The sequence below is a fragment of the Centroberyx affinis genome, unplaced genomic scaffold (genome assembly GCF_046629955.1).
Source record: "Centroberyx affinis isolate AG114_WGS23_722 - 3 ecotype Tasmania unplaced genomic scaffold, CSIRO-AGI_Caff_v1 ptg000581l_1, whole genome shotgun sequence".
Classification (NCBI taxonomy): Eukaryota; Metazoa; Chordata; class Actinopteri; order Beryciformes; family Berycidae; genus Centroberyx; species Centroberyx affinis.
The window spans coordinates 44,736-57,500 of record NW_027279221.1 but is presented as its reverse complement, the minus strand read 5'-3'; the positions used below and the strand labels follow the sequence as shown (position 1 = coordinate 57,500).

The following is a 12,765-nucleotide window of genomic DNA, read 5'->3' as shown; positions in this document are numbered from 1 at the left end:
TGACTGAATGGCAAACAATGGAAGGAATTCTTCAACTTTTTTCAATGACAAACTGACTCTATTTAGTCACTGCTTGGGGGCCAGTTTCATTAAAACACTGTTATATCTGTCAGTGTAGCAAACACTGTGCTAGCAGAAACAGACTACTTAGTGCTGCTCAATTATGGCTAAAATGAATATTATTTTGCTATAAATTGTGATCATAATTATTCATCACCATTATTTGTCTCAATGACTTTAGGAGCAAAATTAATTGACTGCACTTTTCATCTTACATCAACATTTTGACTATTTTCAATTGCAATGGACCTTCAAAATGAAATGACTATTGCCAATATTGAATATTAACACTAGAAAGGCCAATAGATTTTGGGGGTCCCAGAAAAGGCCAACAAGCTGTCAACCAAAGAGGGTAAATAAAGTTGTAAATACTATTTCCTTGCTCAATTTTGAAAATCAAACAACACTGGTTTGTACAGATAATGGGTCTAGAAAAAGTAATGGTAAAGTAAAAGTAAAAAGTAAAGTAAAATCCAAAACAACCATCATGGTGGCTTGGCCTTTCTAGTGTTAACTGTAGAAACTATTATCATGATGTGTGATTATACACGCTTGATTGTACTAGCCTTACTACTACACAAAGAGAGAGAGAGAGAGCACAAGACAGAACCATAGAAGAGAACAAGAGGGAGAGAGCGAGAAAGGGTGAATGAGTGAGAGAAACAGAGTGAGAGAGAGAGCGAGAGAGCGAGAAAGGGTGAATGAGTGAGAGAAACAGAGTGAGAGAGAGAACGAGAGAGAGAGAGGGGGAGAGAGAGAAGAGAGAGAGAGAGAGAGAGAGAGTATCTGAATACAAAGCGATGAGACAGTAAATTTGCACAGACATAAACCACTTGTCAAAAAATAACATGGCCGACCCTTAGGAGGATCTGAGAGCGCAGATTGGTTAGAATCAAAACTGAGCTGAACTTCATTTCCTGCAGACAACCAGTATGACTAGAGAATGACTCATCATCAGATGGGGTAATAGGCGGTGTGCCTGCGTGAGTGTGTGTATGTGTGTGTGTGTGTGTGTGTGCATTTGTCGCATTCCTTAACTCCTCATCTATTATATTAACTAGTGTATTTGTCAGTACATGTTCTTACTAGCCATTCTGCATGTGTCACATTCCCAAATAAACTTCATATGTTCCATATCCATTTTTTTTTTTTTAAATGACACCCACCCCCATATTGACTTCTGGCATTAAAGTTGAGCACATTATGGGTTAGTATGGAAGTTAGGAGTCAGCGCTCATATAAAATAGTTCATTTTTTGAGGACAGTATCATCTATGTTTTTAAAATATTGCCTGATGAATTTCAAGCAGCAAAATTGATACTGTTTTAGAATGAAGCCCTACATATCTTACTCTATCCTCCATCAGCTCTGCAGACTTGTAAGTTATAAGTTGTAATAAGTTAGGCAAGAACTTCACTTTTGGTGTGTGTGTTAGGGTAGGGGCATTAGGGCATTAGGGAGCATTTTTATAGCACTGTGAGGGAGAAGAATCTGCTCCCTCAACTGTCAGGTGAACGGCCCTCATACATTTACTGAGCACACTTTATGTTTGTACAGTATATGTAGTTTAATAATTATTATGGTTTGACTTGTTATTCTTTAAGTGTTTCTCTACTGGAAGGGGCCCATTTCAGTTGAGCCATCCACTTTATTTTGTCATATAGGTTCATGGACTGTTTTCTGTGTATGGTTGTGGTTTGTTTCTAACCCTATTCTCCTTTGAGGTACACTCCCTGGTTGAGGCCTAGATGAGTGGCAGTGTAATCACCCTAGCGCGCAATGTGGGAATGCTGCTGCTGATTAACCTCATTGGACTATATCAAGTGGACTGAATTGGGGAGGGGGGTTGGAATGGGTTTTCTTTATGTAGTTTCTTTCTTTTGTTCTTCCTATGTAGGCAGTAGTGTATTTACCGCCTGTGATTAGATGTTGGACACAATATTGATGATAATGTTTATTAGGCCACTACCTGTGAAATGACTGTTAAGATGTTAACTGAAAACTCCCCTGCAGCTAAAGGTAATGGAAAAGTCCGGAGAGTATTTAAGCCTAGCATTTGGATAAGGGCAGTCGCTTGGCTGGGGGTAGGGGAACCCCTAACATCTTGGTTTGTCCATTCTCTTCTTGTGTATTTTTCTCAATTGTCTGGATTATTCTTGTTGTATGGAACTGTTGCCTGTTCACTTAAAAAAATCTTCAGTAAATCAAAGCGCTTTGAAACCTGAACATTGCTCCATGCTGTTTTCTTCTGCACTTCATCACTTTGTGGAAAGCAGATGCCATCCTAGGCAGTGGGTTTCACCCAGCAACCCAACAACGTGGTGTCAGAAGTGGGATTCGGCGCCGGCATTCTGCGAGGGTGGAGTAGTTTGCAACGTGGAGGACAGCAGGCATGGGGCCGAAGGTACAGTCCAGACATGCCAGGATCGTAGAGGAGCCTCAGGGGGAGGAACAGGAAGACGGGGATGTAGGAGGGTTTCCTACGCCCGGGCCGCTCCATGAGGTATCCCAGGGGCCAGAGGACATGGCCTCCGTCACCACCATGCTACAACAGTGCCTGAAGTTCCAGATGGAGATGAGTGAACGATGGGACAAAGAGTCTGTTAAACAGGACATGCGCTGGCGTCAGATGCAAGTGCAGCTGAACAACATAAGAGAGGACTTTGAACAGCAACCAAGACAGGAACCCCACCCCGAGTCACCACCAGTACCTCCACCTCAGGAGAACTCTGCTCTCCAGTCCCCTGCCCGGAGTGAGCTCACCGGGAGGGGTTGGTCCCAGTCGGCAGTGCCCAGGCTGGAGGAAAATGACGATATTGAGCAGTACCTGACTACCTTTGAGCGGCTGGCGACGGCATACCAGTGGCCAGAGGAGGAGTGGGCAGTGAGGTTGGTGCCATATCTCACTGGTAAGGCCCGCAGTGCATATGTGTCCATGGCTGCTGGTGATGCCCTGATTTACAGGAGAGTGAAAGAAGCGATTCTTACCAAGTTTGAAATCAACGAGGAGGTCTATCGTCAGAGGTTTCGAGAACCAGACATCCGGCAGGGTGAAACACCCCGCGAGCTGTACAATAGACTGAGTGACCTGTATCAAAAATGGGTCCGACCAGGAGAGAAGACAAGAGAGCAGATTGGAGAAGTTCTCATCCTGGAGCAATTCTACCGGTGCCTGTCTACAGAGGTCCGAGTCTGGGTGAAAGAGCATGACCCAGGGACAGCCCAGCAAGCAGCCCAGCTGGTGGAGACTTTTCTCGCTGCTAGGCGAGGACCAAGGACTTTCCGCCATGAAGCCCAGCTAAAGTCTTCGGCATCAAGGGGTAAGCCTGGGGGCTCCAGCACGGGGGGTGGTCCTAGTCTGGGGGTCAGTGATGCTGGTTCAGCACAGGTCAAGGCAGTAGAGAAAGGGGCAACTCCCAGTCAGTCTAGGTCAAAGCCTACATGTTACTATTGCGGCCAGGAGGGCCACATTAAGCCCGTTTGTCCCGCCAGGAAGGCAAAGGCAGCCTATCTTTGTACCCTACCGAGGCCCAGTCATAGGCTAAAGAATGTAGTGGGCAAGCAGCAGGTTACCTCAGTGAGAGTCAATGGCATACCTGCGCAGGCTCTCTTAGACACTGGCAGCCATCAGACTTTGATTCATCCATCTGTTTTGCAGGGGGGTTTGCAGTTGGGAGGCCCCGGACTTAGCATTTCTTGTGTCCATGGTGACCAGCATGCCTATCCTAGAGCAGAAGTGTACATAGAGGTTGAAGGACATACCTTTCTGGTGTCAGTGGGGGTGGTAGGTAGCCTAGCACATCAGGTGATCTTAGGTCATGATATCCCCATTCTACTGGATTTGGTTCAGTCATGTGCGCCGGTCAATGTGGTCACCAGATCTAAGGGGATGGCTCAGGTGCAGGTTGAAGCAGAGGATGAAGCTAAGGGGCAGTGTGAGCCAGAAAACCCGGCAGTGAGGCAGATAGGCCAGTGTACAGAGTGGGTAATGCAGGAGGATATGTCAGCATTTCCTTTCTTTGGGGAAGAGTTGTCTTTTGATTGCCCAGCTAAGGTCCGGAAAAGCAGACGGAAGAGAAGGCAGGAGAAGATGACAGGGACAGTCAGAGTTATGCCAGAGGGGTCACCAGAACCAGAAAGGGGTCTGTCTATTGAACTACCAGGTGATTTAGCACAGCTGCAGATGCAGGATGACACTTTGCAGGGGGTGAGAGAGAAGGCACTGTCAGGGACAGAGGGGCCTTACTTCCTTAAAGATGGGTTAGTGTACCACAGATGTGAAGAGGGTGAGGCAGACCAGTTAGTGGTTCCCCAGGGTCTCAGGGAGCAGGTCTTGGAATTAGGCCACAGTGTTCCTTGGGCAGGACATCTAGGAGCCAAGAAAACCCATGACAGGATTGTGAGCAGGTTTTATTGGCCAGGATTGCTTACACAGGTGCAGGATTACTGCCAGGCATGCCCAGTTTGCCAGCTCTCAGGAAATAAAAACATCCCCAAGTTTCCCCTTCAGCCACTTCCCATCATAGATGTACCTTTCAGCCGCATCGCAATGGATATTGTGGGTCCTCTTGAGAGGACACAGGCAGGAAATAGGTTCATTTTGGTAATCTGTGACTATGCCACTCGCTACCCTGAGGCTTTTCCCTTGAAGGACATAAGTGCTAGGCAGGTAGCATATGCCCTTTTGCAACTGTTCTCCAGGGTGGGAATTCCCTCAGAAATATTGACAGATCAGGGTACTAATTTCATGTCGAACACCCTCAGGCAAGTGTACAGGTTACTGGGAATTAAGGGTATTCGGACCACCCCCTATCACCCACAGACAGATGGCCTTGTGGAGAGATATAATCGAACTCTCAAGAGCATGCTCAAAAAGTACATCTCGGCAAATGGCAAAGATTGGGACAGATGGCTCCCTTACCTCCTGTTTGCCTACCGTGAAGTCCCCCAGGCATCAACAGGATTTACACCCTTTGAGCTTCTCTATGGCAGGCAGGTGAGAGGACCACTGGATGTCCTCCGAGAGACCTGGGAAGGACCACAGGAGAAGAAGGCGACCAGTGTGCTCTCTTATGTGCTTCAGATGAGACAGAGGATGGAGCAGGCCACCAACCTAGTCCACAGACACATGGAGAAGGTCCAGAGGAGCCACAAAACCTGGTATGACCGGTCAGCCCGGGAGAGATCCTTTGAGCCAGGTCAAAAAGTGCTGTTGTTGCTACCATCTACCGAGAACAAGTTGCTGGCGAAATGGCAGGGCCCATATACAGTCCTCAAGAAGATGGGGTCCACCACCTACCTGATAGAGATGCCGGAGAGGAGGAATCCAAAGCAGGCATTTCATATCAACCTGCTCAAACCCTGGAAGACCAGAGAGCCCCTAATCAGTCAACAACTGTTTGTCCGAGCGGTGGAAGAAGAGGAGGATGTTGTGGGTGAGTTCATGCCTAATGACCAATCGAATGTCACTCTTGATCTTTCTCACCTTTCTCCAGTCCAGAAGGAACAGTTGGAGGCCATTATCCCACCGGACCTGTTCGTGGACAGACCTGGAGCCACCACTCTGGTACAGCATGACATTCGGCTGAAAGACCACACCCCTGTTCGGCAACGGATGTACAGGATCCCAGAACGGATGGTGCCGGTACTGCAGGAGGAGATCCAGGTGATGATCAACCTGGGAGTCATCGAACCCTCGACGAGCGAATGGAGCAGCCCTATTGTCCTTGTGATTAAGAAGGATGGTAGTATCCGCTTTTGTATTGACTTTCGCAAAGTGAATGGCCAGTCAGAATTCGATGCCTACCCTATGGCCCGTCTGGAAGACCTGATTGAGAGAGTAGGTCCAGCCCAGTACATCAGTACACTCGACTTGTGTAAAGGCTACTGGCAGGTGCCTTTGACAGAAGCTGCAAAGCCCCTCACCGCCTTCCGTACACCACAGGGACTTTGGCAGTTCACAAAGATGCCTTTTGGCCTGCAGGGAGCTCCAGCAACCTTCCAAAGGCTGATGAACCAAGTCCTGGAGGGCACGGATGGCTATGCTGCAGCTTATTTAGATGACATTGTTATCTACAGCGAATCATGGCAGGATCACCTAACTCATCTCAGGGAGGTTTTGCAGCGCATCAGGCAAGCCGGTCTCACAATCAACCCAAAGAAATGTGCCCTGGCAAAGAAGGAAGCCCAGTACCTTGGATATGTACTGGGAAATGGGGTCATTAGGCCACAGCAAAACAAAGTGCAGGCTATCAGAGCCTGGAAGCAGCCCACCACAAGAACACAGGTCAAGTCCTTTCTGGGGCTTGCCGGATGGTATCGACGGTTTGTCCGCAACTTTTCAGCCAGAGCAGCCCCTTTGTCTGACCTCACAAAGTCTCAGACAAAGTTTGTATGGGGTGAAGAACAGGAGAAGGCATTCCAGGATCTGAGGGATGCCCTTTGCCATGAGCCTGTCCTGAGAAGTCCCAACTTCAACTTGCCCTTCACTGTTCAGACTGATGCCTCTGGTCGGGGTATTGGTGGAGTCCTCTTGCAGGGAGAAGGGGAAGACCAGAAGCCGGTGGCTTACATCAGTCGAAAACTGTTCCCAAGGGAAACCCGCTACTCAGCAGTGGAGCTAGAGTGTCTCGCCATTAAGTGGTCCATTGACTGCTTCAAATACTACTTACTTGGACGAGATTTCATCTTGGAGACTGATCACCGGGGTCTTCAATGGTTTTCCACCATGAAAGACACCAACTCAAGAGTCACTCGCTGGTTCCTGTCCCTGCAGCCATATCGCTTCACCATAAAATACCTGCCAGGGAAAAAGAATGTGGTTGCTGACTTCCTGTCTCGCATCCCTGATGGCGAGCCATTCTAAGGGGGAAGGAAATGTGAGGGAGAAGAATCTGCTCCCTCAACTGTCAGGTGAACGGCCCTCATACATTTACTGAGCACACTTTATGTTTGTACAGTATATGTAGTTTAATAATTATTATGGTTTGACTTGTTATTCTTTAAGTGTTTCTCTACTGGAAGGGGCCCATTTCAGTTGAGCCATCCACTTTATTTTGTCATATAGGTTCATGGACTGTTTTCTGTGTATGGTTGTGGTTTGTTTCTAACCCTATTCTCCTTTGAGGTACACTCCCTGGTTGAGGCCTAGATGAGTGGCAGTGTAATCACCCTAGCGCGCAATGTGGGAATGCTGCTGCTGATTAACCTCATTGGACTATATCAAGTGGACTGAATTGGGGAGGGGGGTTGGAATGGGTTTTCTTTATGTAGTTTCTTTCTTTTGTTCTTCCTATGTAGGCAGTAGTGTATTTACCGCCTGTGATTAGATGTTGGACACAATATTGATGATAATGTTTATTAGGCCACTACCTGTGAAATGACTGTTAAGATGTTAACTGAAAACTCCCCTGCAGCTAAAGGTAATGGAAAAGTCCGGAGAGTATTTAAGCCTAGCATTTGGATAAGGGCAGTCGCTTGGCTGGGGGTAGGGGAACCCCTAACATCTTGGTTTGTCCATTCTCTTCTTGTGTATTTTTCTCAATTGTCTGGATTATTCTTGTTGTATGGAACTGTTGCCTGTTCACTTAAAAAAATCTTCAGTAAATCAAAGCGCTTTGAAACCTGAACATTGCTCCATGCTGTTTTCTTCTGCACTTCATCACTTTGTGGAAAGCAGATGCCATCCTAGGCAGTGGGTTTCACCCAGCAACCCAACAAGCACCCACTATGTTTTTCGTCCTCCTAATCTACAGTAGAGGGAGTTCCTCGTCGCTAACCTCAGATGACCTCTCAGTGTTATTCTGGTGCTGGGTCTGTGTGACAACAGGAGAGTCACAGCATAAACTCTGGGGGAAGGAAAAGTCCCAGGGAAATAAATAGAACATAACCAACCAGTAAATGACAGTTTTCTTCCTCAATATTCCTTGTGTTAGAGCCTGACAAAGCACTGTTGGTAAATGCAGGAAAGATGAAAAAAGCCAGTTTGCGGTGTTGTGAGTGTCAGCTGTAGGTTCATGGGACAAGGATCATACTGTATATCATGTGATGGTGAACTCAGAGGAAAGCAAAGGTCCCAGGAGGCTGGAGTGGGACACTGCCTACCGAAGCAAGCAGACCCTTGTGTACTGGCAATTTACTTCATTCACATTCCCAATGTTCAGTTCTAACTAATCACAGACAGTTGGTGGATGCAGGAAAGGACTTTCTCCTTGCGTCTGTAAGCTGAAGCTACATGATACTGCAAGGGTAAACTTCAAGGGGGAAGGAAGGGTCCCAGGAAAGTGGAATGGAACCAAGCCAAGTTCTGATTTAAGGTGCGACGTGTAGTATTTTTAAACATCAATATATCATTGTCTAATTAATTGTGTTACCTTGGTATAATTACTGTAAACAAATGAGACCATGGTGGAGACGATTGGTAGCCTCTATCTCATTGTTAATGCTAGAGTTTCTCAAAATTAAGACCACAATTGCCCATAAACCCCGTTGTTTCACCTCCCCCTCCCTGGCATTTTTGCATCTGCCTCTGACTCCTTCTGCCATTGAAAGAAACTCTGAAAGCTTCAGCTCCCGTTTGCTCTGGAAGGACAGCACCCTCTTCCTGTTTTGTGACATAAAGCAATCGGGCAGATTCCTCGCCAAACCCGACCCGGTGACACACAATGTAAAATGCAGTGTGGACGCCGTGAGAGGCTACCAGTCTTCTGGGTGATGGTCTCGTTTGCTTATGATAATTACACTAACTTCTCAAAATGTATGTGGTGATGATCCATTGATGTTCAAACGTTACATGTAGCGCATAATAACTGACGACAAACCAGCAGTTTACTCTCTCAAGATCCCCTGTGTTAAATTCTGAGAGAGCGCTGATGTCTGGATGCACGAAGCAGCAACTAATGCCCAAGAGAAGTGAGTTTGCAGTGAGGCGTGTGTAAGCTGTGGGTCTATGGGACCACGGGGTAGCGTGAGGGTAAACTCCAGGGGGAGGAGGAAAGGTCCCAAGAGACTAGAATGGAACACAGCCTACGGAGGCAGAAAGACCCTTGATATTGCATGAGAGTGTGGTGTGGACATAAGCATAAGTTAGACTCTAGGGGGCAAGGAAGGATCCCAAGAGGGTGGAATGAAATGGGTCCACTAGGCGGAAAGACCCTTGATTACTCAACATTCCCTGTGTTAAATTCGGACAAATTGAGCATGGGTAGCAGATGAAGGAAAAGAGCAATGTCTATGAAATAAAAAGTGGAGTTTGTCATAGGGTGTGTAAGGTAAGCTCTAAGGGGAAGGAGGAGTCCCAGTGGTGGAAAGGAACATTGCCTATACCGGACTGGCAGACCCTGAAGCCACCTGTTCAAGTCAGTCAACAACTGCAGCTTTAACTCCTCTTTCTCTGTCTGCAGCATGACCAAACTTACTGCCAAGCCTTAATTTGTACCAAGCTCTGTTACGGTTTTTTTCCCCACACAAACATACTGGCACTCCTTAAATGTCCCACACAATTCACTTCTCATGAATTTTATTTGCAAATGCACTGTCTCAGGATAACAATATAATCGCTTCAGTCTGTTTTTTTCAAATAAGCGGAGCTTCAGTACCCATGTCAATAGTCCAAGTCAATTCCAAGACCAGGTCCAGTCTAGTTCGAGTCAAGACCAGGTCCTAAGGGCGTCGAGACAAAGTCAAAAACCGAGACCAGAGCAAATCAAGTTCTATTCAAGACCAAGACTAGGCAATTAACAGAGTACATGTCTTTCCAAATATAAAAATAATGCTTAAGGAGTTTCTTAAGGATCAGTAGAGATGTAGATCTGTCTGCCGAGGGTCTGTGCTACATCCTTCTATCATCCAACTAAATAAGGCATAGGATTTTGACTCATCAATGCATATTACATGCTATACACATGTTTAACCGCTTACGTTGTCTGTAGTGCTGGGGGGAAAATAAACAAAGGTGCACCAGGTGGGGAAAAAGTATATTTGATCATTTTTAGATAGGCGAGGAAAAGTCAAGTCAAAATCCAATCACCCATTTTGAATTTATGTCACATCCAGGGTGGGAAACTCTACCCACTAGATTGGCATATAACCTCTATAAAACTAGCATTACTTCAACACATTAAGTGAGGACTTCAGATAGATCTAACAGTTATCAAATAAGCTAGCAATCTCAGCAACAACAACTACAACTGCTTGAAGTTAGCAGGGAGTTTCGCTAGTTTACAGCTTAAAATGTGAACCTCCAGATTCTTGAGATCCATTTGTTTCTAATATGATTTTCAGGGGGGAATCTGCAAAATGATAAATGGTTTTCTGATTCCCAACGTTAGTATAATGTGCATATTGGTACACAACAGTAGGAGTAGCTGGGCTGTACTTGCTCTTCTGCGTAGTATTTCCCACGTCCAACGTAAGTTCAAAATTCAAAGTACAAAGGGCTGAGACAAATTATGAGTCAAAATATGTACGAGACCGAGAAAAGTCCAAGATGTCTGGAAGTCTGGAGACCAGCCCTAAGCAGACACTTAAACCACTGGTTAAAACAACACCAGTAGACTTGTTCTACTGGAATCAACTGAAATCTAACCAGGGACTAAAATCAAATGTTGGAGGTGGAGTTCTACTTTGACACTTAAATCAATATGAGACTGATCAGTTCTACCTGACTATGAGGTACAGCAGGAAGAGTTATTTGATAAACATCACCAAGCATTGCATTTTTATCCCGCAGGGACGGAAAACAAATTCATGACAAATTAATTATGCAGGATCTTTAAAGACCATCAGTCGGCGTATTACACACAGAGGTTGACTATGGAGCAATACAGTAAGAACAGAAGGGATACCAGCCAAACATGGGTGTGGTTTCTTGTGGGTTTTCCCTGGGCAATAACAGACATGGCACCGCAAATATGAGACAACTGAACAACAGCCCCATTCAATTGTTTAAAAAAAAAATGTTGGCACTGTTACATGATATGTGAAGTGTAATCACTGTGGGCAATTTACTAAACATGTTTGATTTACCTGACTATAGCTTTGCCAAACTCTCTACTTGTCTCAGTTTGGTAAACTAGACGTGTAAACACATTTCATAGAAGCAATTTCAAGCGCTTTTCAGCTGCGTCAAGTCAGCCAGAGACAGTCAAAACAAAACCGGAAATTAGAGAACTCGCCTTCAAAATAAAAGCCAATTTGTCACTTTTGGGTAAAAGAATAAAAGTATTCCCAGAACAGTTGGAAGCGAAGGCGGTATGTGTTTATATAACACTGCAATGGTTTATATTCAGTTTTCAAAAATCATATTAAAGGATGCAGTAGAATCATTAAAAGACATATTTTCACTTTGGTACGTATTAGGCTACTCAAAAAAAGTTGTGGGTTTTACTTTGAAGGTTTTGACCGGAAATCCATTATGTAATTCTCGCTAACTTGACACTAGTACATTTTTCTTCTGTATGTGGGTGAAGACGGCCAAACTAGGAACAAGATGCGCGCAAGAAATTGCCGTTCTATTTCTATTCTATTCTATTAAATTATATTCTATTCCCGTTTGTTTTATTGTTATAGTAAGTAACGTTAATCAGAACTACTGTCGAACTATGTTGTATTCTGCACTACTGTGTTTTGTTTTTATCTCGTTTTTACGCACCGTGGCACCAAGAAAAAAGTTATTTTTATCGTTTCACTGTGCACGTCGGTTAAGTGGAATGACAATGAAGTTGAATTGAATTGTATTGCAATGAATTAATCTCTATTCTATTCTACTCAGCCGCTGACAGAAAACTCTCAGTGCGGTTTGGCAGAGAGATTTCCCAGCGGAGTTGATGAAACAGGAAACCGTTGAGCTTTAATGAGACTTTACCTGGACTGAAGTTTGGTTTAACGTTAGCTCCCACGGCTCTTCTTCTTCTCCCGGGAGGGTTTCTGTGTTTTCCTCTCTTCCTTCGCCCTCCGCTGCTGTCTGTCTGGGCGGTGATGCACGGAGCTGGTCGGCCCGGGTTTGGTTTTACGACACACACCAAGTTTATACCACATACACGCACACACACACACACACACGCACAGGGAGAAAGGAGGAGCTCGAGCTCTGTGGGGTTCTACCCGCTTTAACTGAAAAGGAGGCTCGAGCGAGTCTGAAACTTATGCTGCCTTCGCGTGCTGCGCGGAAATGTTGGAATTACGACCAGAGGGCACTCAACTTGTTTTTAATTAAATATTTTTTTCTTTTTACGTATATTTTATGTAGATTTATTTTTTGATAATGTTAATTTATCTCAAATTCAGAAGGAAGCTTTGTTTTCTTGTTTACTTTCTATTTATCTTTTTTTTTTATTTAAATATATAGCTATATCTAATTGATATGTTAAGCTGTGAAGATATTGATTGGTTTGTGGGTTGAATTTGCCTTATTTGATTGTAAATTGCTTGTGTTTCAATTTTTTTTAAAAATGAACGGCTCAAGAAAGTCGTTGGGAAAGTAGGATTTTCTGTGATACCCGAGTTGCCTTGATGTGATGTTCAGGGGTCATGGAAGTTGTACAAGTGATGTATTTTATTATGCTAGGTTATTGTTTGGCATTCTATGAAAATATTGTTGCATGAAGTGTCTTTTATCTCCTATGTGCTAGGTGTAGCATTTTACAATGTCAATATATCATCATCAAATTTATCATGATACCTTTCTATAATTATCATAAACAAATG

At 44.8% G+C, this 12,765-nt stretch overlaps 1 protein-coding gene across 1 annotated transcript in view; it reads right to left on the bottom strand.

Annotated features, from left to right (window-relative positions):
* The window catches only part of LOC139643303 (calpain-5-like), a 47,785-nt gene extending 35,680 nt beyond the window's left edge, over positions 1-12,105 (bottom strand). The window contains exon 1 of the mRNA XM_071518416.1: positions 11,924-12,105. The gene's annotated coding sequence lies outside the window, so the exon portion shown is untranslated. The remainder of the gene's footprint in view (positions 1-11,923) is intronic.
* Positions 12,106-12,765: the final 660 nt, after the last annotated feature.